The sequence below is a fragment of the Schistocerca nitens genome, chromosome 6, assembly GCF_023898315.1.
Source record: "Schistocerca nitens isolate TAMUIC-IGC-003100 chromosome 6, iqSchNite1.1, whole genome shotgun sequence".
NCBI classification, from domain to species: Eukaryota; Metazoa; Arthropoda; class Insecta; order Orthoptera; family Acrididae; genus Schistocerca; species Schistocerca nitens.
The window spans coordinates 207,682,105-207,709,793 of NC_064619.1; positions in this window are offsets into that span (position 1 = coordinate 207,682,105).

The window sequence follows — 27,689 nt, forward strand, 5'->3', positions numbered from 1 at the left end:
AACGAAAATCTGGTACATTGTTACCACTGGCTCATGATATCCATGGTAAATCCGTTCTCACAATCCACAATTGCAGGTTATGCCCAAAGACACAGTATTTAGCTGCTCTTCGTTTTACACTTGCTGACCATAAATACATACTGAATGTGAGGAAAAGGAACATAGAACTGGCAGATTTTACACTTTCACATCTGATCTTTGCACCGAGATGTGTTTTTCGCTTGCAAGACGTCCATGACTAAGGAATTTGTTGCTAGCGCACTCGAGCAGATGTAACTATATAAGAGGTTCATGACTAAGGAATTTATTGCTAGCGCACTCGAGCAGATGTAATTTCGAAGGATTGCTCACGCGCTGCCTGCGATATGAGAGTTACAATAGAATCGCAGACCAGAGAGCAGTGTCGGCAGTAGCAGTAGCAGTAGCAGCTCGCAGTCGGGCGGTTGGGCCGGTCGTGGAGAGCGATGGCGGCGCCTGTGCGGTGTAGTGTAAGGTAAAATCAAGAATTACTATTCAAAGCCGCGCGCGTATGTAATTTGTAATAAGTGATTTTGTACTATATGTTTTGTTTAAATCTTTTAATAATACTCTTTCTTATAAAATTATAATCATTCATCTGAATTTAAAGATTTTAGTAATTTCTCCTATCCATGGTCATCCCTATTATCGTACAGAAAAATCAGTTGTTTCTTTTTATACATGACAAATGTAGCGGCCAGCATTGCATTGGGCTATGCCAGAAACATTTCTTATAGGAGCAGATATATATGCGTTATCCGGCGACAAAATTGAGGTAAGAATTTTCAGTTTATTCAGAATGACTTTCCAGGGCCAGGACGCAGCATTGTTGACGTCCAGATTTACCAGTTTAGATTCACAGTCAGTTAATTATTGAAAGGTTATATATGAGTCACAATATTATTGAGAGATCAGTCACCATTTTTATTGGGACGTTACGCAAGTGAACTGTTGGGAGGTTACACTCTGAGGTGACAAAAGTCATGGGATGCGTCCTAATATTGTCGTTGGAAGTCCAGTGCAGAAACACTGAGTCATGTTGTCTCAATAGGCATACATAATTGCTAAAGTGTCGCCGATGCAGAATTTTGTTCACGAACTGACCGCACAATTATGTCGCATAAATGTTCGATGGGATTCATGTCTGACGATCTTTGGGACCAATTCAATCGTCGTAACTGTCCAGAATGTTCTTCAAATCAATCACGAAGAATTGTGGCCCGGTGACATAGCGCATTGTCACCCATAAAAATTTCATCCTTGTTTGGGAACATTAAGTCCACGAAGGGCTGAAAATGGTCTCCAAGTAGTCAAAAAAAAAAGTTCAAATTTGTGTGAAATCTTATGGGACTTAACTGCTAAGGTCATCAGTCCCTAAGCTTACACACTGCTTAACCTAAATTAACCTAAGGAACAAACACACACACTCATGCCAAAGGGAGGACTCTAACCTCCGCCGGTACCAACCGCACAGTCCATGACTCAGCGCCATAGACCGCTCGGCTAATCCCGCGCGGCTCCAAGTAGTCTAACACAACCCTTTCCATTCAATGATCAGTTCAGTTGGATCAGAGACGCCAGTCCATTCTACGTAAACATAGCGCACACCATTATGGACCTACCACCAGCTTGCACAGTACCTTGTTGACAACTTGGGTCCATGGCTTCGTGAGGTCTTCGCCACACTCGAATCCTACCATCAGCTCTTATCAACTGAAATCGGGACTCATCTAACTAGACCAAGGTCTTCCAGTCGTTTAGGTTCCAAGCGAAATAGTCAGGAGACCAGAAGAGGCTCTGCAGGCGACTTCGGGTGCTATTAGCAAAGGCATCGCGACTGTCGTCTGTTTCCATAGCCCCTTGACGCCCAATGTCGCCGTACTGTACTAACGGATACATTAGTTGTACGTCCCACAACGGTTTCTGCTGTTATTTCACGCAGTATTGTTTGTCTTTTAGCACTGACAACTCTACGCAAACGCCACTGCTCTCGGTCCTTAAGTGAAGGCCGTCGGTCACCGAGTTGTTCGCTGTGAGAGCTAATGCCTGAAATTTGGTATTCTTGGCACACCCTTGACACTGTCGTTCTGGGACTACTGAATTCCCTAACTATTTCCTAAATTTAATGTCCCATGCGTCCAGCTTCAAGTACCATTCGGCGTTCAAAGTCTGTTAATTCCACTTGTGAGGCCACAGTCACGTAGGAAACGTGAATCACCGGTGAAAAACGACAGTGCACTGCCCTTTTATATCTTGTGAACGTGACACTACCGCCATCTACATATGAGCATATCGCTATTCCATGATTTTCGTCACCTCGGTGTATTGCTGCGTAAATTGAGGCTGACGTTCCAGCCAATTGTACTTTACTCTCGAGCGTCAAATGGTCGCCGTGTTGCCTGTTTTGGAGGTTAGGCTTTTTTTTTCAGCATGACTGGCTTCTCGCTGACAACATTGTTTTCCACTAGTGCAAGCTGTCAGCCGCAAATATTTTCTTTTATTATTATTTTTTTAAACTCTGGCTACAGAGTTTAATGACCCGCCGACTATTAAGTGATTAAGACGGAGCACAAAGCACAAGCTTACATCGAGGAATGGTGGGAAGGATTCTGACCGCGTCCTGTTCAAATGAACTATTCCCGTCATTTTCGTTAAGCTGTTTCGGAAACACTGGAAAATCTTCACTTGGATGAATTGACGGAGATTTTAACCGCTGTCTTCCTAAATACGAGTCCAGCATGTATGTCACTGCACGAACCCACTTGGTCTGCTTTTCTGTTCCTTATTCATTTCGTGAAGTCGCCGTAGTGGTGTGGAAAATTGTGGTAATCGCAGAAAAGAGCAACAATGTCCGCATTTTGCAACACAGAGTACACTAGCGCTACCCATAAATCAATAATACCAGACTGCTGGGTTCTGTTCATATATCTCGGAACCGCTCCGTCTGTTGTAGGGCATCGTGTCAAACGCTTTTCCGAAATTTAGGAATATGGAACATTTTCCTTGTACTAAATCTCTGTTTTCCCGCCTGGGACTGTTCATGCAGTTGCATGTGTCTCTCCACTCTCGGGGGCTGAAAGGACGAGAAATATCTTGTTGCTTTCGTAATTTCCATTTTAGCGAGAAACAGCGTATGTATGCGCCCTTCCGTCTCCCTGCTGTCTTGTCCCCGACAACTCGGAGCTACGGACTTTTGATTACAAACACCCAAACACACACGGCGCCGATTGTTCATCAGACAAGGGTGTCGTCGGGAGCACCCCAGGGACGTGTGATAGGACAGCTGTTATGTTCCATATACACAAATGATCTGGCGGCCGGGGTGAGCGGCAGTCTGCGGTTGTTTGCTGATGATGCGATGGTAAACGGGAAAGTGTTGTCGTTGAGTGACTGTAGAAGCAAAAAACATTTCTAATTGAAATTAGAATTGAATCAATACCATTGGCTACTGGCAGGCGTTGATATACATCAACGGGGAGAGTTGAAAATGTGTGCCCTGGCCGGGAATCGAACCCGGGATCGCCTGCTTATATGTCAGACGCTCTATCCATCTGAGCCACCGAGGATAGTGCGACTGCAGGGACCTATCACCGACACGTTCCCCGTGAGACCCACATTCTCAACTTATAGTCCACACACTATATTCGCCGGTCCCCGTCCTTATACCCATTATTCGCGGCAGACAATCCAATTCAAGTGCACCCGCACTGAAGAAGGTCATCAGCCGGTTAGCTTTAACGATATGAAGATCGCATCTGTTCTTTCTGAAAGAACAGACGCCATTGGTGACCGTGCAGCTCTCTAGAATGAAATTACAATTAAATCGTATCGTTAAAGCTAACCGCCATTCAGTGCGAATACACACGAATTGCCTGAACTCTTACGGGACTCGGTGGATTGACGGCCGCGAGTAATTGGTATAATGGCAGGGGTACTACGAACGTAGTGTCTGGACTACAAGTTGAGAATGTGGGTCTCACGGGTTCCTGCAGTCGCACTATCCTCTGTGCCCTCGGTGAGTCAGATGGAGCCGGCACGGTAGCTCAACGTGTTCGGTCAGAGAGGCAGTGGCCCTCTGATATAAAAAAAAATTGAGTAAAGGAATCAACGATCAACTTGAACGGATGCCTTGTGACGTCCACCCAATCCAAACGCAACGAACAACAACGAACAAAATAAAGGAAAAAAACACAAAAAGATGGATAGAGCGTTTGCCATGTAAGCAGGAAAGCCCAGTTTCGAGTCCCGGTCGGGGCACACATTTTCAACTGTCCCCGTTGATGTATATCAACGCCTGTCAGCAGCCAATGGTATTGATTTAATTGTAATTTCATTCTAGAGAGCTGCAGGGTCACCAATGGCACCGTTCTTTCTGACATGTCCGAAAGAACAGATGCCATCTTCATATCCATTTCTAATTCGTGTGGTGAATGGCAGCTAGCTTGAAAAATATAAGTTAATGCAGATGAATAGGAAAAACATATACGTAATTTTCGTTGCGTTTTGCTTCACACAGTCACGGCTTTTGAATATCTAGGCGCCACGTTGCAAAGCGATAGGAAATGCAACGAACATCCAAGGACTGTAGTAGGAAAGGCGAAAGCTCGACTTCGGTTTACTGCGCAAAATTAGGAAACTGTGGGCCATCTGGTCATCTGTTGAGCAGATGGCACAGAGGACGATAGTGCGACCCATCTTTGAATACAGCGTGGGTGTTCCGTACCCCACAAAGTCGGATTAAAAGGGGCGGACTGCTAGGTTTGTCATCGGTAGGTTCGGACGCCAAGCAAGTATTATGGAGATGCTCTGGGAAGTAAAATGAGAATCCCCGGAGGGAAGGTGACGGTCTTTGCGAGGAACACTATCGAGAAAATTTAGAGAAGCGGCCAGCGCACATTTCGCGTAAAGACTACGAAGATGAGTGAAATTGGGGCTCATATGGAGACATTTAGATGCTCTATTTGCGAGGGGAACAAGAAAGGAAATGACTAGTAGTGATACAGAATACCCTCCGCCATGCATCGTACCGTGGTTTGTGGGTTACGTATGTGAAATTAAATGCAATAAAAAGGCCTGGTTTCAGGTGGTGGATTTGGTGGTCGCCTATTGGCATTATTCGACATTGAACAGTTGGAGGAAATAGGAACGCCATCCTACTAAAACTTGTGAGCCAAGAACTCGCTCTGGGAGGAATCTTGAAAAAGGTTGGACGTGCCTCAGGACCGGCATGTTGCATTAAGTAGCATGTTCCATCAAAGTGCGGTGGGACCCATATACGAGTAAAGAGGCTTAGCTGTATATAGATTTATTCGTTACGATTTAAATTTTCCCTGTCTAATTAGTAGTTATCTTAATTTAACATAAATGTAGTAGAATGGTGTGATGCGATTTTAAAGCAATGAACATATTTTTTATTAACTGTTAAATAACAGATTACTATTCCTGAGGGTACAGCTATTGTAATATCACTTCAGTTGAGGTATTACAGTTACAAATAGCTTAAATTGGAATGATCACATAGCCAACGTTGTGGGTAAGGCACACCAAAGACTACGATTTACTGGTAAAACACCGAGAAAATATAGCAGGCGTACTACCAAGACTGCCTACACTAGCCTTGTGCGTCGTCTTGAGTGGCGTATTGTTCTGCGGTGTAGGATCCGAATCAGATAAAATCCGCATCAGATACGGTGGACTGAGGACATCGAAAAAGTTCAATGAAGGGCAGTTCGCTTTGTATTATTGAGAAATAGGGGACGAATGTCACGTATATGATATGTGGATTGGGATGGCAATAATTAAAACGCTTTTTTCGTTGCTGAAGGATCTTCCCATATAATTTCAATCACCAAATTTTCCTCAGAGTGCGAAAATATTTTGTTGCCCACACCTATACAGGAAGAAATCATCATCTTTACAAAATAACAAATCAAAGTTCGCACAGAAAGATTTAAGGGTTCGTTTTACCCGCGCTCTGTTCGAGAGTTTAACGGTAAAGAAACAGTTTGTAGCTGGTTCGAAGAACCCTCTATCAGGCTCTTAATTGTGAATTGCTGAATAAACATGTAGATGTATACTCACTGTTAAGAGTTTGATAATGAAAGCCATTCGAGCTTTCCTTCGTTATTTTCTATGTGATAGAAGCTAGTGGCGATCCTTTTGTGTAACTTGTAGTTTGTTTTTTTAATATGCCAGCATCATTCGTTGTAACAGGGCCAAATGAACTCTCAAATTGAACAATGGTGCAGCAGCGTGAGATAGAAGCAAAATAGTTCGGAGAACACCTCTTAACCCCTTAGTACATTTAATAAATTTATACCTGAAATAAAAAAAAATCATGTTTTACAACTGGTAACAATAATTTAAGAAATTGATCTGTTACGACACTTTATTTAGTATTTATTTATTTATTTTCATTTGACATTTCATTGAGACATTAATAGTATTTACAGGATTAAAAATGGAAAATATACGAGGGCGGTTCAGAAAGTAACCTCCGATTGGTCACAGTGCGGGTTGTGGGGGGGGGAGTAGCGACGCCATCTGTGCGTTCACGCACTCAACAGGTCAGTCGGCATCAAGCCGTGGTCGAGTGAACGTCGTACCTACGCTAGTTTAGTTTTTGTGGCAGTTTGAAATGTGTGCTGCAATAGAAAACCCCGCCAAATGTGAAGTGCGTGCTGTCATAAGGTTTTTTACAGCCAAAGGATATTCTGCAGCAGCTATTCATCGTGAGCTTTGTGCCGTGTATGGACCAAGAGTTATGAGTGAAGGAGTTGTCCGTGAATGGGTACGTTTATTTAAAAGTGGACGAGAAAACGTTCATGATGAAGAGAGGAGTGGTAGACCATCATTGGTGACTGACGAACTCGTTCAGACAGTTGATGCAAAAGTTCGTGAAAATCGACGTTTCTCAATGTCGGAGTTGTCTACTGGTTTTCCACAGATTTCTAAGACTCTCTTGTACGAGATAGTGACAGTAAGATGCAGTCACAGGCTGGCTCCAGGCACAAGCGGGTGATTTTTATGCAGAAGGAATTTCAAAGCTTGTGAAGAGATACGATAAGTGCCTCAATCGCTATGGAGACTATGTAGAAAAATAGTGAAAAGATGTAGTTGTAAGATGTATATATTAAAATATTTTTATTTAACTTGGTGTATTTTTTTAAATCAACCGGAGGTTACTTTCTGAACGGCCCTCGTATAGTGATATACATTTCAGATAATTATTCCGTAATGATAACAAACTTTCAGGGATGATGTACAAGAATAAATGTATCAGTTTGATGCAAGGGACCACAGTCCGGAAACAACGGAGTCGAAGGTGTAGTGTAGTGTAATGTAAATCAGGAAATAGTGCGAACGTGTTTGAGATGTCTGTGAGTCATGTAACTGAGGCGGGACGTGGGGACCAGCCCAGTGTTCACTTATTGGGATGTGGAAAACTGCCTAAAAACCACATCCAGGCTGGCCGGCACACATGCCCTCGTCGTTAATCCATGGGGCGGTTTCGATCCAGAGCCGGCGCTCCTACCCGAGTCCAGGAAGCAGCGCAATAGCGCTCTCGGCTAACACGGCGGGTCTCGGGGTTCCATCACTAATAAAATAAAAGCTTAAGAGCGTTAGCAGTTCATTAAAATTTCCGCATCGCACTAAAAGTGAAAGGTAATCAGTCAAAACAATGTGGATGTCGGTGTGCATATCAGTTACTGGAAAACTGTAATCAGTTAAAGTACATAATATGTAACATCTTGGGTTGTCGGGTGTTCTGCCGGATATCAGCGTCGTACTTGCACGATATTTCGGTCACGTAGCTGGTAACCTTCATCAGGTGCGACCTGAGACTGCAGTCTCAGGTCGCACCTGATGAAGGTTACGAGCTACGTGACCGAAATATCGTGCAAGTACGACGCTGATATCCGGCAGAACACCCGACAACCCAAGATGTCATTAGATCGCCGGGAAAGCCTGAAGAGTTACATAATATGTACATAAATAAAATTGGTCACCAAGGTATTCTGATGCTACAAATCAACGGAAAAATTTGCTTTCACTTCAGTTGTTTTCATCTCTTGCATGCGCCCGCAAAGATACACAGACGCCTAACTATATGTTACACAAACAGTATTTTCGAATGCTGTTGCACATGCCATATAATTCGAATCAAGAACAGCTGCCAACATGAGTAACGTAGAAGTAAATATCCTCGGAGTAGTGAAGCAACTTAAATCACTTAATAAAAGCAAGTCTTCTGGTCCAGACTGTATACCAGATAGATTCCTTTCAGAATATGCTGATGCATTAGCTCCGTACTTAACAATCATACACAACCGTTCGCTCTACGAAAGACCTGTACCCAAAGACTGGAAAGTTGCACAGGTCACACCAATATTCAAGAAAGGTAGTAGCAGTAATCCACTTAATTACAGTCCCATATCATTAACGTCGATATGCAGCAGGATTTTGGAGCATATATTGTGTTCGAACATTATGAATTGTCTCGAAGAAAACGGTCTATTGATACACAGTCAAGATGGGTTTAGAAAATATCGTTCCTGTGAAACACAACTAGCTCTTTATTCACATGAAGTGTTGAGTGATATTGACAAACGATTTCAGATCGATTCCGTATTTCTGGATTTCCGGAAGGCTTTTGACACTGTACCACACAAGCGGCTTGTAGTTAAACTGCGTACTTATGGAATATCGTCTCAGTTCTGTGACTGTATTTCTGATTTCCAGTCAGAGAGGTCACAGTTCGTAGTAACTGATGGAAAGTCATCGAGTTAAACAGAAGTGCTTTCTGGCGTTCCCCAAGGTAGTGTTACAGGCCCCTTGCTGTTCCTTACATATCTGCGCAGCTGTCTTAGGTTGTTTGCAGATGACGCTGTCGTTTATTGATTAATAAAGTCACCAGAAGATCAAAACAAATTGCAAAACGATTTTGAAAAGATATCTGAATGGTGCTAAAATTGACAGTTGACCCTATTTACAAAAACTGTGAGTTCATCCACATGAGTGCTAAAAGGAATTCGTTAAACTTCGGTTACACAATAAATCAGTCAAATCTAAAGGCCGTAAATTCAACTACATACCTAGAAATTACAATTACGAACAACTTAAATTTGAAGGAACACATCGAAAATGTTGTGGGGAAGGGTAACCAAAGACTGTGTTTTATTGGCAGGACACTTAGAAAATGTAACAGATCTACTAAGGAGACTGCCTAAACTACGCTTGTCCGTCCTCTTTTAGAAGACTGCTGCGCGGTGTGGGATCCTTACCAGATAGGACTGACGGAGTACATCGAAAAAGTTCAAAGAAGGGCAGCACTCTGTGCATTATCGCGAAATTCGGCAGAGAGTGTCACAGAAATGATACAGGATTTCGGCTGGACTTCATTAAAAGAAAGGCGTTTTTCGTTGCGACAGAATCTTCTCACGAAATTCCAATCACCAACTTTCTCCTCCGATTGCGAAAATATTTTATTGACACCTACCTGTATAGGAAGAAACGTTCACCATGATAAAATAAGGAAAATCGGAGCTCGCACGGAAAGTTATAGGTGTTCGCTCTTTCCACGCGCTATACGAGATTGGAAGAAAGAGAGTTGTGAATGTGGTTCGATGAACCCTCTGCCAGGCACTTGAATGTGATTTCCAGAGTATCCATGCAGATGTAGATGTAGAGTCCACTAGTTTCTTACATCAAAATATGATTTCCTTCAGATCACAGATGCTATAGAAGAAACAAATTGTTTTTCAAACTGAACGTACCTCTGTATCTAGCTGTAATTCTCCGAACAATGATGATAGCTTCTCGTTGTGTGTGTGTGTGTGTGTGTGTGTGTGTGTTTGTGTGTGTGTCATGTACAATGGTGTGAACAGCAAGTTGAAACGTCCCCTCAGAAATATTAATGAATTATTGTGCTAGTAAACCCCTTACGTTATATGATTTTCAAACAGCTGAGCAGAACTGAATGCACTCAGACATTTCGCTCTTTACTTATTCTGATCAACACTAAACTGACACATAATATTTTTAGCGCAACTCAATCTGACTTTCAATAATCCCTACAAAAGAATGGCCCTGACTAACAATAACCTATACCTTGCATGTATCTCTTACCTCACAAAAATCTTCATTACTCGAACTACTGCAATACAGCGAGCGCCAATACTGCCAGCTAAATAAAAGATTCTAACTACTGAAGTCACTAACTACCGATAGCCATAGTCAGCAAATGAAAGATTTTAATAGAGAACAAACAATGTATTTACCTTAATAATTTTCCAAAGTCATCATATATATAAACATGTTTACGACGTCGGAGCGATCGCTGGGCTCACCCCCCGCGCTAGTAGCCGGCCGCATCACGTGACAGGCGTAGGCAGTGTCTCCGCGCGCTGGCCATGGGGTGGCGAGGTTTTGAACTAATTCAGCTGGAGCGCGGACATCGTGGTGACTGCACTGCAATATCAAAGATGTGTGTGCTGACTGTGTTGGAGAACAAGTGATGACTGTACTGCTTGAAATAAAGTCTTCAGTCCCTTCCCCCCTGCAAAATCAAAGGACGTGAATTATGTTACTATAAGTGCAGTTTATTATTTGACGCAATTATGATAGGCTGCCAGTGAAAAAAGATAAGTGACGGAGAAAGCTCGTACATGTGATCAATTATGGTGTTGGGGATTTGTACTTGTGATAGATTTTTGTTATGGATGTAAGGAGAATGGCTTTCTCACCGAGAAAATCGGACATCTTGAATAAATAACAAATGATGATAATACATAGAAGTACAGTTTTCGAGAGAATATCGTGTTGGAATTTGAGTTTGGCGAAATTTTCTAGTGGAGGGAGGCCTATAATAATAAATGATAATGAATGATAATAAATGACAATGAATGATAATTAATATTAATAAATGATAATGAATAACAATAAACAAAAGTAAGGTTTTGCATCCATTATCGTGTAGGAATTTGAATTTGGAGGGAATTTTCTAGTGGAGGCAGGTCAATAATAATAAATATTAATAAATGATAAAAAATAATAGTAAGTGATAGTAAATAATAATAAATGATAATAAATAATAATAAATGATAGTGAATGTTAATAAATGACAATCAATAATAATGGTAAAGAAAAGTACAGTTTTGCATACATTATATTGTTGGAATTCAAACTTCCCACCATTTTTTCTTCTGGAGGCTTAGGTTATTGGACGTAGCAAAATTGAACTATTTCCCCACCAAAATTCAAAATCCCCGCCATTTTTTCTTGAGGTTAGGTTAGTGGACGTAGCACAATTGGCCTATTATCCCGCCAAAATCCGCAATCTTGGATGACGTCATGCGCTGTTGCCAAGTCTACATGCCGCCATCTTGGGTGACGTCATCGCCGCCATCTTAAATAAATTTGGCAACAAAGCAACGTGCGCTGGCATGAACCTTGTCCCTCTACTGACGCTGTGCCTATTAGACAACAGCACATATGCTGAACGGAGATGACTGCAATGCTAACAATTTTTGCCAATCATACTAATCTCATTCTGGATACTAATGTACATGTCCCACATGTCCCGTGAATATGAAGTTCTATCACTAGTTGTTATATGTGTTCAGTTTTTTCTGTACTTCAGTTGAAAAGCGATAGAATAAAGTACAAAAGTGTTCAGGGAAATTTAGGTATACAGAACTGTAAGTCACTTAGGAAATAAATAAATAGGATGTTCAGGGACGCTAAGGTTAAAGGCTGCATGAAAAATGTGAAGAAATACAAAAAAAAGGTTGTCGGAAGGACTGACTCAGCACTTATAAAAGTTGATTGAGGGCCTCTATGAGAGGGTGGACTCATTCGATAACATAATAGAAGAAGAAACAGGAGTCGATAGGGAAGAGATAGGGGATTCAATATTAGAATCAGAATCTGGAAGAGCCTTGAGAGACTTAAGATCAAGTAAGGTGAAAGGGATAGATAACATTCCATCGGAATTTATAAAGTCATTGGGGAAGTGGGAGTATAAACGATTACTCATGTTGTTACGTAGAATGTATGAAACTGACGATATACTATCTGACTGTCGGGGCAACATCAATTCCCAAGATTGCAAAAGCTGACAAGTGCGAAAATTATCGTACAATCAGCTTAACAGCTGATGCATCCAAATTGCTGGCAGGAATAATACACAGAAGAGTGGAAGAGAAAATTATGGATGTGATGGATGACGATCAACGTGGCTTTAGGAAACGTAAAGACACAAAGGTCAGTTCCGACGTCGAGGTTGATAATGAAAGCAAGATTGAAGAAAAATCGGGACAGGGTCTGTCGACCTGGAAAAAGAGTTAGTCAGTGTAAAATGGTGCAAGCAGTTCGAAATACTGAGAGAAGTAGGGGTCAAACGCAGGAAGACTTGTAAAGATCGATGCTTTGTCAGTGTTCATTAGGCGGGTAATACGCAATGTGTACAAGAACCAAGAGGGAACAATGAGACTGGATGATCAACAATGAGGTGCTCAGAAGTAATGAGGGAAATAAAACAAAGATCCAAGAGTGAGATTAAAATGCGGGGTGGAAGGATAGCTATGAAAGGTTTCGCTAATGACTTGGTATCCTCAGTGAACGTGAAGAAGAACTGCAGGATGTGTTGATTGAAATGAACAGTCGAATGACTACAGAACATGGACTGAGAGTAGGTCGAAAAAACACGAAAGTAATGAGATGTAGCAGAAATGAGAACACCTAGAAACTTAACATTACGATTGGGGATCACGAAGTAGGCGAAGTTAAAGAATTCTGCTATCAGGGCAGCAAAACAACCTATCACGGACGAAGTAAGGAGGACATAAAAAGCAGACTAGCTCTGGCCGAAAAGGCATTCCTGGAGGAGAGAATTCTGCTAGTATCACACATAGGTCTTAACTTGAGCAAGAAATTTCTGAGAATGTACGTTTGGAGCTCAGCGTTGTACGGTAGTGAGATATGGACTGTGGGAAAAGCGGGACAGAAGCGAATCGGATGCTTTGAGGTGTGGTGCTACAAAAGAATATTGAAAATTAGGTGAAATTGTAATGATGAGGAGGTTCTTTGCATAATCGGCGGGGAAAGGAACATTTGAAAAACACTGCAGCTGGTGTAACTAGAGATGTGGTACTAGAGGAAGCTGCAGGGGGTGAAAACTGTTGCTTGAGAATATACCATTTACGACATGCTATGTTGTTTCTGCATGACGGAGCACCACCCCAGGTCCGCGTTACAGTTCGCGGACACCTCAACATTATTTTCCCCGGAGGTCGGATAGGACGCGGCGTTCCTGTAGCACGGCCTACCATGGCCTGCTAGGTCACCGGCCTTAAAACACCCTGGATTTCTGCCTCTGGGGGCACTTGAAAAGTGGTGTGTATGCTGAACCAGTTCCTGATGTGCAGACCATTCAACAGCGTGTTCAAGGCGCCTGTGACGCTATTCTGAAAGAGGTCGGAACTTGCGAAAGACTGAGGAAATCCACGATGTTATGGGTGAACGCATGCACTGCACCCCAAGGAGGTCATTTGAACATATATTATGACGTGCATGCTACGCAAATCTGTACTGTGTTCCGGAATGATCTGTTGTCGTTGCACTAACACCGTCCATTTCCGGACATCTGTTAGTAGCATCATTTTTCTTTCATTTCCAGTCATGAATTCGTCCCTGCAGTTTGTCGGTTTTATTAATGTTCACGCTGTATATAAATTACAGAGCGGATATCGTTCGTAGATCCATGATGCTCTTCGCGGGTGATGCTGTTAGACATGCTCCGTGTGGGGGTTAATAGTTAACCATCCATCATCGTCGGGGTCAATAGTTAACCATCAACGTAAATTAATGTAGCGTTGTGTTCAGTAATATCCAGAAAAATACATTGTTGTATTATTGCAGAACAATCACCAGAAGCAAGCACTATATCTGGTAGTATGTGAATCGAGCGATTTAAAGTAGAACGACCACATGAAACTACTCGCATGTAAGGCAGATGCCTGACAGATTGATTCGAAGAATGCTTGGGACGTGTAGAGCATCCTCGAAGCGGGTAGCTTACAAAATCCTCATTACACCATTATTTGATAATTGCTAGTCTGTGGTCCTCACCAAATGCATTGATAGAGAAAATAAAGATGATCCAAAGAAGTGCAGGGCGTTCCGTCACATGTTCAAAGACATGAAGGTAGGGAGATTCTGGGCCAGACAGAGGTGTACCAACAGTCTTTCCTCCTGCGATTCACGCACCATTGGAACTAGAAAGGCGGAAGTGACCGTGGTACTCGCACTTTCCTTCATTGGAGGTAGCACAGGAGGAGGACGTGTGACATAGGAACATCGTGAAGAAAGGCGTTGTTTTTTGACCCATTAATGTCGAGTGTCGCGAATTCCCATCATAACAAAGCGACGCTACTAAATGGAACTTTAACTTTTTATGAGTACCAGTGATGATAAGAGGAGATTATACACTAATACACCAATGTCTCTGATATTAGATGCGATTTCCTGAGTGTTTCGGTTACTTCTAGATTGACTTTGTAAGTAGGCTGTTTAGATTTTTGTGTTGGTAACGCCACGTAGCGCTCTGTATGAAAATCACTGGCTGTGTTGTGTGCAGTCTGTAGCTGGTTGGCATTGTTGGAATATTCACCATTGTAGTGTTGAGCAGTGGGATGTGAACAGCGCGTAGCGTTGCGCAGTTGGAGGTGAGCCGCCAGCAGTGGTGGATGTGGGGAGAGAAAAGGTAGAATTTTGAGAGCAAACGATCTGGACGTGTGTCCATCAGAAAGAGTAAATTTGTAATATTGGATATCGTGAACTGATATATATATATATATATATATATATATATATATATATATATATATATATATATTGAAAGTCAACTTTATATCAACCTAGCATACTGCCAAAGCGCAGCCTCCATACGCTAGCCACATCATAGCAGCACATGTCTTTACCTCCTATGACACTGTAGCACACTGCACATTGCTCCTCACGCGACATTACACGGCCCTTTAACCAAACATAACTACACATCCCTCGCCTCGTCGCGTGGCCAGCCATCTAAAAACCTCCTCAATATTATTCTTACTTTACAAAATTTTTAAAAAAAATAAGATTTAATTTACACCTCCCACCAAACCTAACCTCACACCCGTCCCACCATCAACGTCCTCAACCCTATCTTAACACTCATATATCACCCCACAAAGCATGCCTATCAATCAATTTACCATTTGCATGGGGGCTTAATTATTATATAATGCAAATAATTTTAATTTTTTGATTTAGTAGCTGTACGTTCGGTTACGAAGTCTCGTAAACGGTTGGCCCTGACTAGTATTATTACGCTATCTGACTACATAGAACAACAACAAAGAATGAAATGGAAATTTTCATTAACACAATTAATTAATTAAGTCCCCAGCAACTATAAAACCTACGAAACCAAAGCACAAGTATAACTGTTCTGTGTGTGGAAGTGTGGCTCAACGTACGCATCTGGCACGGTTCTTCTTCAATAACACAAGAAATTTTAAATAACATTTATACTGAATTAATTAAAGAAAAAAGAAATACCATAATTACTCAAGAAAACCAGAATTACACTCTAATACAAGAACACAAGCCAGATGCTTTGTTGACTGAACCTGTAATGACGCATTATTTAAGACACTGAAATAATGAAAAACAAAAAAAACACGGAATATTTTACCTTCATATATATTGACGTAAAGCACTCTGATCACTACAATATTTCCATTCGAATAACATCTGCTGTCTAGCCCATCAAACAACTGCATAAAACATGGAACAAGCACTCCTTACTACAACATCTCGACAAGCACACTCTACCAAGACCTCTCAACAGGAACTGACTACTACGAGTCCTCGACAGGCACACTCCCACTACGACATCTCAATAATCACTGCCTACTACGAGTTCTGAACAAGCACTCCTTACTACAACATTTCGACCAGCACTGCACTCCGCTACATCTCAATAATCACTGCCAGTGGAGGCGGCAGAACAATACTCTCTAGCGCGATCTCTGGCGCTGTGGCTCAGTGTAGCCACCTTTCATATGCCCTTCCTCCACGGGCTAGAATTTGATGGTATTTTTGCCAGCATTGGTGGTGAAAATACCACCAAATTCGTCAAAAAAATACAGACAAAAATAAAAGATAAAATTAATACGTAAATATCATATAACTAGATAAAATTTTGGCTTTGCACTGACCTTTCAGTAACCTAATATATAAAATACAGTAAGCAATACAAATTCTTTCATACATGTGACTTTACATAATAGTTTACACAAGTATTATGTGGTTAAAAAGTTCAATCAATAGCGGCAGCAATGACGAAAATGTGCAGGTAAGAGTCTCATAACTTTTCACAAACAGTAACACACAAAAAAATCAGTTTATACAAATATTCACATAAACGCTTTTCATAGCTCAAGAAACAAGTAGTTGACAGTTCCAGCAGTAGCGCCCAGCAATGGTCAACAGGTGCAAATACCAACAAGTAACATTATTTCAATAGAAGCAGTCCATCAGTGGCACCCAGCAATGTTGAGCAGGTGCAGATATCAACAGGTGACATCTTTTCAGTAGAGGCAGTCCATCAGTGGCACCCAGCAATGTTGAGCAGGTGCAGACATCAACAAGTGACATCATTTCAGTAGAAGCAGTCCATCAGTGGCACCCAGCAATGTTGAACAGGTGCAGACACCAACAAGTAACATCTTTTCAGTATAAACAGTCCATCAGTGGCACCCAGTAATGTTGAGCAGGTGGAGACACCAACAAGTGACATCATTTCAGTAGAAGCAGTCCATCAGTGGCACCCAGCAATGTTGAGCAGGTGCAGACATCAACAGGTGACATCTTTTCAGTAGAAGCAGTCCATCAGTGGCACCCAGCAATGTTGAGCAGGTGCAGACACCAACAAGTAACACCATTTCAGTATAAGCAGTTCCATTAGTGGTACCAGCAATGTTGAACAGGTGCAGACATCAACAGGTGACATCTTTTCAGTAGAAACAGTCCATCAGTGGCACCCATCAATGTTGAGCAGGTGCAGACAGCAACAGGTGACATCATTTCAGTAGAAACAGACCATCAGTGGCACCCAGCAATGTTGAACAGGTGCAGACATCAACAGGTGACATCTTTTCAGTAGAAGCAGTCCACCAGTGGCACCCAGCAATGTTGAACAGGTGCTGACCGCAGTCCATAATATTCACTTTCACTAATCACACTGTTCATCAGCAGAAATTAAACATGTCCTAGTGGCACGAATCATGTAGAAAAAGTGCAAGTAACAGTCCATAATATTCACTATCACTAATCACACAGTTCATCAGCAGAAATTAAACATGTTCTAGTGGCACCAATCATGTAGAAAAAGTGCAAGTAACAGCCCATAATATTCACTATCACTAATGAGACAGTTCAGTCATGAACAATAGTTTGAGTGCACACACAATTAACAAAATTATTGTCAATGCTCTTACACTAAACATACAAATCATAATAAACGCACAAATGATATCAGGTAGTTGTCATATTAACTATTACAATACACAAATAGCAGTAAACCTATAATATTTATGGGTGTCAGTGCAAGCCACAACAAACAAGTAAAATAATATTTAGGAGATAGATTGGGATCAATTCTCTTGGATCATAAAAGGAAAACACACAAAACACACTCACTCATCTTTCATCCACATTTAGTGCTCCTGTGTAGTTGAATAGTGTTAACTGTGTAAATGCAATTCTGTCAAAATTTTTATGTTCATCATGTGTATCAAGTAGTAGTGGCAGCAATGTATAACAGTCAATAATAGTTAGTCAACGTCATAGTCATCATGTCAAGACCAATGTTTGCCAAGCCAGATCAAATTGTACGGTTGCTGAACAATTGTCAGTGAGCCAAGATATGCAAATGCTTCCTCTCTCCAAAAAAAAGTATATACTGCTTATTGATTTAACAAAGTGTGTGTAGACAATCTTCCTTCTACTTTAGTGTTCTAGTCTGCTATCTTCATCCTCCTTGTTCCATATAGACCAACAAAAAAAATATGCTCCTCACTTACTTCACCTCTTATTCACCAAAACTCCAATAATCATCAGCATCACATAATCTTAATACTTCAATAATACCTCTTCAATACGTCGATACATATAAACATCAGCACCAATATCATTTCACTTTCATAACAACTCTTTCCTCTAGTCAGTCTCCTCGAACAAGTACAGACAAAATCCTAGTGCAAACCTCAATTCATCATCTCATGCAATCCGAAGACACAGTGTCCACACACAACCTCTGTGTAATCCATCTGATCCAAATCTTCTACTCATTATGAATTATAAGATACATTTTGGTTACCTTGTCCATCATTAAATAAAAGAAATGCATACATGACTTCTAACAGACTTTAGTTCGAATAACTCTCAGTAAGTAAGTACGATTACGAGGAGTGAATAATCGTGATATTTCACAGTGTGTACACCACTTCAATAATCATGGCAAACAGAAGCAAACATGTGGAGTATTTTTGTGTCAAGTGTCACTTACTATTTCAGTTGCTCACGAAGAATGCAGTGTAATAACTGTCAATGGTCTAAACCTAATGTTGGTGTGTCATGTCGTTAGCTTCCTTCCTAGTAACATAAATTTATACAGCTTCCATAAAACCTCCAGCTCATGTGACTTCTATGAAGTTTCTTGTACTAATGTCGTTCGTCGAATTACTGCAGTTCATTTTCTTATCTTAAAAATATAAGGCACTGAGCATAAGCAAAACAAGCAATAGCGAGTAAATATACCAGTAGAGAACAGAATGTCAACAAGTGGATGCAGCAAAATCCTTACAACGAGGCTCTGCCAAGCGAACAATCTATAATTAATACCACAGTGTAACCTAAACTCTATGTTCGTACACAGTATATCAGCATTTCTATACACCAAATTAAAGAGTAGTTATGACAACAAACAGAAATGTATAAATATGCAATCCATACGCAAAGCAGCAAATATGTATCTTACATAATAAACAGGTCATTATCATCATATCAGCATAAGCAAATAGATGTTCATACGTAATCTTAGTAAGTAAACATGAAGGCGCAAGCAGATAAATCACAAAGTATAACTTACATACATAACCACAGTCAGCACAATTAATCAGTTGACAATTACAATTTAAATAAATAAGCACAGCAGGCACATAATAAAAAAATATAACATCAGTGAAAAAGCAGTGCAGCCAAGCGATGCATAATATACACAAGTAACAACCCTATTCATTAATCAATCATTGTCAAAATCAGTTAATGTACGCAAGCACGTCGCTTCACAAGTAAATTCATAGAACATGAAATTTAGCACAAAGTATGAGTCACGTAATCGCAAGCAGCAAATTACATCTAAAGTACGTACCTAAGTGGAAATATGTTACCTGAAAAATAAACTCAATTAATAGTTACCCTTTTTTAGTTTATTACTTTTTTTTTTTGAAATTACATTCTTCCTGAAATTTTCTCCATAGCAAGTCGTCTTAACGTCGGACACGCACAGAATTTACCTGAAGTTCTTAAATATTTTATACAACCATATCCTGAAAAATAATGAACGTTAATAACATAATTTATAAAGTCACTATAGCTTTATACCGAATTTAATCCGAGAAATTAGACTGTGTATTTGTTTACGTCTGTCAGTGCATTCACACTGAGCGCTGGATCAGCTGTAGGCGCGTGACGTAGGAAACGATTGTTTACGGTCAACGACTGCCTTGTGCGGCGCGCAGACTGACTGTTGCTTTGAGTATATGACGCCGCCAAAACACAGCGCGGTATCCTTGTATTCTCTGGATGTTTACATGTAGCTGTTAGTTTCTCTAAAGTATGTTATTCCACAAAAATTTTAACGTTAGATATGTGATGTATTCCCTTAGAGCGCCGAGATTTAAGAGTTTCTACTTCAACAGTGTTATCATGAATAATTTTGCGAACTCTATACGGACCGTTATAAAGCAGAAAAAATTTTCGACACAAGCCTTTTCCTTTGTGAGACAAACGGTGAGACTTAATTAACACCTTCTGATCAACTGACAAAGTTTTGAAACGACCAGGACGTTTCGCTGATTTCTCTCTTCTAGCAGCCGCAGATGCAATATTTTGCAGAGCCACGTTGACAACTTCAGAATGCCGCAGTTTCCGTGAAGGTGGAAAAGGAACTATTTCAGAAATGCGAATTGACGGTGCTTTATTTTTTAATATCAATAGAGGCGGTAAAGAAGTTGAATCATTAGGGAGTTCATTCAGAATGTTTTGAAAAATATGAAGATACTGATCCCATGTTCTGTGATTCTGATGACAATAAAGACGGCACAATTTATTGATTTCCTTCATCCATCTCTCTGAAGCGTTAGATTGTGGGTGAAAAAGTGAAATGAAAATTGATTTAATCTTACGACGCCGTAGAGTACGAAGCCAAATTTTAGAGCGAAACTGTGATCCATTATCTGATATAACCTTATCAACATGACCAACTTCTTTAAGAAAATGTTTGATGAAAGCGTTAGATACCGAACGAGCTGTTGCTTTGCGTAAAGGTGTAAAACACACATATTTTAATGTCAATTCCACTGCTACCAAAATGTACGCAAAACCATTAGTAGAACGAACCACTGGACCGAACAAATCGACTGCAGCCATCTCCTTTAATTTCGCTGGAATGATAGGAAACAACGGTGCTCTGTGAGAAATAGTTGGCGGCTTAGCCTATTAACATAATTTGCATTTGGCAAGAACAGATCGAATACGTTTTTCCATATTACTGAAGTAGCAATTTTCTCGTAATTTGTGAAAGCATTTTCTGGGACCAAAATGTGCATAACTGAAATGTGTAAACGAGGTGTGGCCAAATCATCCAATCTAACAAAGCGTCTAAGAAAATTACAGACACCAAGGAAACTACGAACATCACGTTTTGTGGAAGGAACAGCATAATTACGAATAGCGTCTAGTTTTTCTGGATCAGGGAGAATACCTTCTGTAGAAATAATGTGACCGAGAAATTTCACCTGAGAACGACCAAATTCAGATTTTTCCAAGTTCATTGTAATGCCAACTCTTGCAAAAATACGTAATAATGAATCCAAAATTTTGTTGTGCTCACTCCAAGAATGTTTAGCAATAAGAATATCGTCAACATATGAAGTAATATTGTCACGAAGATAATCAGGTAAAATTTCATTTAAGCTACGAATGAATGCTGCAGAAGATACAGTAAGTCCAAACGGTAATTTCCGAAACTGGTAACAGTTACCAAAGGCTAAAAAGGCAGTGTATTTTCTACAATCAGGGTGGAGTTCTATTTGCCAAAAACTTGCGCGCATATCAATCGTGGATAAAACTTTAATTCCATGGAAATGTTGAAGAAGTTCATCTAAATTTTGTGGACGGTCAGTTTCAGGAATGATGATATTATTTATCTGTCTGGAATCCAGAACCAAACGAATTGACCCATCCTTTTTAAGAACAACGTGTAATGGCCTGGTATAAGGGCTGACTGCTGGCTCAATAATGCCCTGATCTAACATGTATTGAAGTTCATTCTTAACCTTGTCTCTGTAAGCCAAAGGAATAGCGTACGTTTTTCCTCGAAATGGTGTGTGTTCTTTTACTTTAAATAAATATTGTAAGCCTTGTATAGTTCCTGTGTGATGACTAAACACTGTAGCATGTGAAGTCAAAATATGGTGCAGCTCTTCTCTTGCAACGTCATCTGGCACTTCAGCTTTTTTAACCTTTTCATTAATTAATTCTTCGCTACTAATTATATCCTCCATCGCGTCTCTGTATCTATTGTCATTGTCATGAATAAACACACTGTCGTTATAATGCTCAACGAAAACATCAGAAGTAAGAAACCTTAAACATTTTGTATCTGATTCAGATCTTGCTAAACACTCGAAAAATTTCAAACATTTCGGCATTCCGGCAACAGTCAAATTCACACTTCCTTCTTTAAAGTTCAAAATTGCCTTATGTGTGTTAAGAAACTCCATACCTAATATAATCTGTGTACTGAGTAATGGAACAATAATAAAATTAGCAGACAATTCGTATCCTTGACAAATGAAATTTAGGTTGGTCTGTTGTTTAACTTCCACACCTTTTCCAGAAATCGCTCCTCGAATTGTAGTTTTAGAAATAGGTAACACAGGACAGGCAATAGTTCTTTCACATATACGAAAAACTGATTCACTAATGACGTTCAATGGGCTCCCAGAATCTAAAACTGCAGTGAACTTATTCTTACCCACACATACTTCAATAACAGGATGTAAAAATGCGTCTACATTATTTTCCTTTTCGCCTAGCAAAATGTCTCTCATATCTTCCAGGCGTACGTAGTGTAAAGTTGTAGTGTCATTACTTTCTGAACCGTCTATATTGCTGCCAGAAGCCGAAGCTGCAAGTCATGGTCGATTGTTTGCGTCACGTCTTTGATTATTCCCGTCATTTCGCGGATCAATTTCTACTATTTCCACTTGTCTCTCTGAATTTCTGTCACGCGGAGGATGCCAATTAGGTCCTTCCTGTCTGTTAGATGCAAATTCTTGGTTGTGTCTGTTATTAAAATTTCTGTTTTCCTGTCTGTCTGCATAACTACTTCTTGTATAATTTCGACTGTCACTTCTGAAATTATTGTTAGACCTACTACCCTGGTTATTTCTGTAGTAAGAGTTTCTATTATTGTATGAATAATTTCTGTCTTGATGATACCGATTACTGTTTCCGTATGATTGATCATTCCGGTAAGAATTACCGTTATTATAATTGTCTGTGTAATTTCTGTTAGAACGTCTGTTATTGTCATAAGGCTGGTATCTATTGTCCTGTCTGTTACGTCTGTCATTCTCAAAATTACCCATATAACGCCTGTTCCGATCACTATCCCTTTTCTCTGAAAATCTATCGTAATTACTGTTACTGAAAAAGTTACAAGAAGTCCCGTCGTCGTTGTCATACTCAAGTTCTTGTAACAAAGTCTTAAAAGTCTCAATGTCGTCTTTACATCTTCCGGCTAAAGCAATTTGTCTTATGGATTGTGGCAGCTTAGTTAAACAAATGCGAATTAATTCAGTCGGGCTATAAGGGTTGGACAGGAACTGATTCTTTCGAATCATGTCTTCAAAGTATTCTGCCGGCGTGCGGAACTCAGACTGTTTAAAATTACGCTGCATAATCAGACTATGTTTGTGTTTTCGGACCAATATGCCGATAGAAATGCATGATAAAAATCATTCAGATTATTACAATGTCTAATGAGTGCACGCATCCGCGTCGCCGGTTCGTTTTCTAAATATCCACACATAAATTCCAGTTTGTGACATAGTGGCCAATTTGGTGGGAGTGCATACATAAATTGATCTAACCATGCACATGGATGTATGTCATTCTTAGAATTGCGGAAGATCTTAAATTTCCGAACAGTCAAAAAGTGTTTATAGTCAAAGTTTTCGCCTCGTGGCGACAAAGACCTACCGCGTCTGTCCCAGTCCCAATGTCGATTATTCTCAAGTTCGCGCGCCTGGCCCTCTCTTGTCGCATCCCGTAAATGAAACAAATTACTTTCTTGAAACCCCTCTGCTATCTGTGATTCTAAATTTCTTCTACTGTCTTTTCCTACGATTTCGCCTTCAGTTTGTTTGACTTGCTTTCGTAATGCTTCAACTTCCCTTTTAACGTGTTCATTAAATTTTCCCTGATTGTCAACATGTTTATTTATGCTCTGGTACTCCTCTGTTTCTGCAAATGGCAATGGAGCTCTATCATCCGAATCTCTGTCCCCATTTAAGCTAAGACTTATCGATTTATCTGTAATCTCCTCAACTCTTTCCGATAATTCACCTATTTGTTCTTTCTGATTATTTACGTCTTCAGTAAGTGTCGCGACTCGGGTTTCAGTATTAACACATTTGGTAGTTAACTGTTCATATTGTTGCGTTAGATTATTTATTCTGTCATTTGGTACGGATTCCTCGATTCTCTCAAATATTTCTTCCTTATCGTGTGCACGTTGTAAATTTAACTCTGAAAATTTTTGTACTATCACGCGATCTCTTTCTTCCTGTTCTCTATCCTGTTCCCTTTGTCTAATCTCTACTGCAATTAATCTATTATTGTGAGCATTCAAAATCGGTTGTACTTCCTCTTTAATCTCTTTCTTTAATTCATCTTTCATGTTTTTGAAACATGTCCCTATTCGTGAGTCTAACCGTGTTTCCATTGTTTCCATCTCTGTTTTAATTTCAGATCGTAACTGTGATCCCACTGTTTCTAATTCAGATCACAACTGTGATCCCAGTGAGTCTAACCGTGTTTCCATTGTTCCCATATCAGTTTCTAAACGTGTTGCCAAAGTTCCCATCTCTGTTTTAATTGTTCCTATCTCTGTTTTAATTGTTCCCATTTGTGATTCCTGTGAGTCTAACCGTGTTTCCATTCGTGCTCCCAAATTTAATATAGCACTCATCAACTGCTCCATAATAGCCGTGTCGAAATTCTTTTCGCCCCTAACATTTCCCGCGAAACCAACTTCTTTCGTCATAGCTGTAAAGCTATCTGTGTTCGATACTATTTCAGAATCTTCTATCGTTAATCTCGTATTCTGTGAATTTTCTGATTGAGAAAAATTTTGAAATGGTTCCGGACTATTTTCCCGACTTATTACATTGTTTTCCACTTCATTATTCAACATACTGTTCTCGGCGAGTTCGCCATGTCAACAACTTCGTCATTCTCACTATTCATCATTTTTGCCTTTTTCATCGATCGCGTAATCTTTTACAAAATATACAAAACTCGTCACTATACGAAATTTACACACAATGACACTATATCTCCAACAATATCATTCACACGAAATGCTTCCCTCAACCACGATTAATCGAACAATTGAAATAATTGCACTATTTGTCAAACCCGTAGACAAGACAACAGAAATGAAATTTTGCAAAAAAAATACCATTAGAAGAATGACAATTACCAAATCTACACATGCAATATAGACTACAATTACTAAACTACAAATTACTACAACAATCCTACTGTCTACTATTTCTACAATCAGAAGAATTCCAAGGGACGATCCGAAGCAGCGGTCGCCACGTGCATGGGGGCTTGATTATTATATAATGCAAATAATTTTAATTTTTTGATTTAGTAGCTGTACGTTCGGTTACGAAGTCTCGTAAACGGTTGGCCCTGACTAGTATTATTACGCTATCTGACTACATAGAACAACAACAAAGAATGAAATGGAAATTTTCATTAACACAATTAATTAATTAAGTCCCCAGCAACTATAAAACATACGAAACCAAAGCACAAGTATAACTGTTCTGTGTGTGGAAGTGTGGCTCAACGTACGCATCTGGCACGGTTCTTCTTCAATAACACAAGAAATTTTAAATAACATTTATACTGAATTAATCAACGAAAATAGAAATACCATAATTACTCAAGAAAACCAGAATTACACTCTAATACAAGAACACAAGCCAGATGCTTTGTTGACTGAACCTGTAATGATGCATTATTTAAGACACTGAAATAATGAAAAACAAAAAAAAACACGGAATATTTTACCTTCATATATATTGACGAAAAGCACTCTGATCACTACAATATTTCCATTCGAATAACATCTGCTGTCTAGCCCATCAAACAACTGCATAAAACATGGAACAAGCACTCCATACTACAACATCTCGACAAGCACACTCTACCACGACCTCTCAACAGGAACTGACTACTACGAGTCCTCGACAGGCACACTCCCACTACGACATCTCAATAATCACTGCCTACTACGAGTTCTGAACAAGCACTCCTTACTACAACATTTCGACCAGCACTGCACTCCGCTACATCTCAATAATCACTGCCAGTGGAGGCGGCGGAACAATACTCTCTAGCGCGATCTCTGGCGCTGTGGCTCAGTGTAGCCACCTTTCACATTCTCATCCCCTCTTTTCGAATTACAAACGTGGCCTCTATCTAAACACCAATCAACTCATCTTTCTCGCACTTTCAACAGTAAAATTAATTTTACACACACCCAGAAATTCCAAACGCAATTAAAGAGTCAAACTTTTATACAGATCATCAAGCACATACGACAATATTCAAAGCCCGGTCCATATTTACCGCCTCCACCTTCAATTAAATATTATTACCATTGCCCAAAGATTCTGCCAGCGCTCGCTTTGTACCTATTTTTCCGCTCTTAACTGTTGTCACTAGCGGTCGAATACCACTATCTATAGATTGCATAAATTTCCACATTAAAAAAAATCTCGCCCCGCCATTTAGAGACTCCTATTTCCGAACACACAGCATCATTCAACTATCACTTGCTCTTATCTAATAACTCATCCATTAGGTCTGGGGGCAAGGTCATCCCTTTCTTTCTTTCTTTTCTTTCTTTCAAGAGCAGACAGCTATTTTTTTTACACTGGTAGCTACACTGAGCCATCAACAGAACATGACCTTCAATATTACAGTTCTTAATCCAATAACCACCGAAACAAGTACTAAATGCTCATACTAATCCCATAGCACCTTACAAAGCTAGTGTCCGAGCGCCGCCGGCGGCATGTCAAAGCCACATAGCTGTCCATCTAAACAGCCGTCCACTCAGCGCCAGGACCAGAATGCTGAAGTGGGCTCTCCCTATACCTACTCTCCAGTTATTGTATAACGACATACAGTGCACAAATGGATTCCTGAACAGTGCAGATCTCTATCTCCCCTTGCATCTCCAACAGGACATGTAAACAGTGTCTCCCCCGGCCAGCGAACCCGACGTCATTCACCCTTCGCTCACAATTTCCACTCACATATATAAAACCATGTTCACTCCTGCCAAAACTCACTTAATAATAAAAAAGCATTCTCCCTTTCCAAGCATATATGAGTATGCATTTATCCTCACCCATCTGATCTCTGCAATTTAAGTTGGAGAAAGACATATCTATTACCTTCTGCAACCTGTCTATAAACAGACTGATCTCAGTTACCACAACAGGACCTTGTTTTGACCATTCGCCGGAAATGCGCGCAATGTTGTATGCCTCAAACTAGGTACAAGTGAAACGGTACAGTAGTTTCCGCTCTATAAGCAGCAAGTTTCGCTGCTCGCTCGCACCGGGAAATAGAAACAGAGGCGGCTCCGCAGCCAATTTTATTACACGACGCGGCCAGCCCCAGGTGCAACAGAACCCATGTGTACAGGTGGAAAGAAATGTGTCAGGCTTCATAATACGTATTTATATGTGTCATTGAGCAAGCAGTAACGGAAACAAAAGAAAACTTCGGAGTAGGTATTAAAATCCATGGAGAAGAAATAAAAACTTTGAGGTTCGCCGATGACATTGTAATTCTGTCAGAGACAGCAAAGGACTTGGAAGAGCAGTTGAACGGAATGCATGGTGTCTTGAAAGGAGGATATAAGATGAACATCAGCAAAAGCAAAACGAGGATAACGGAATGTAGTCGAATTAAGTCGGGTGATGTTGAGGGTATTAGATTAGGAAATGAGACACTTAAAGTAG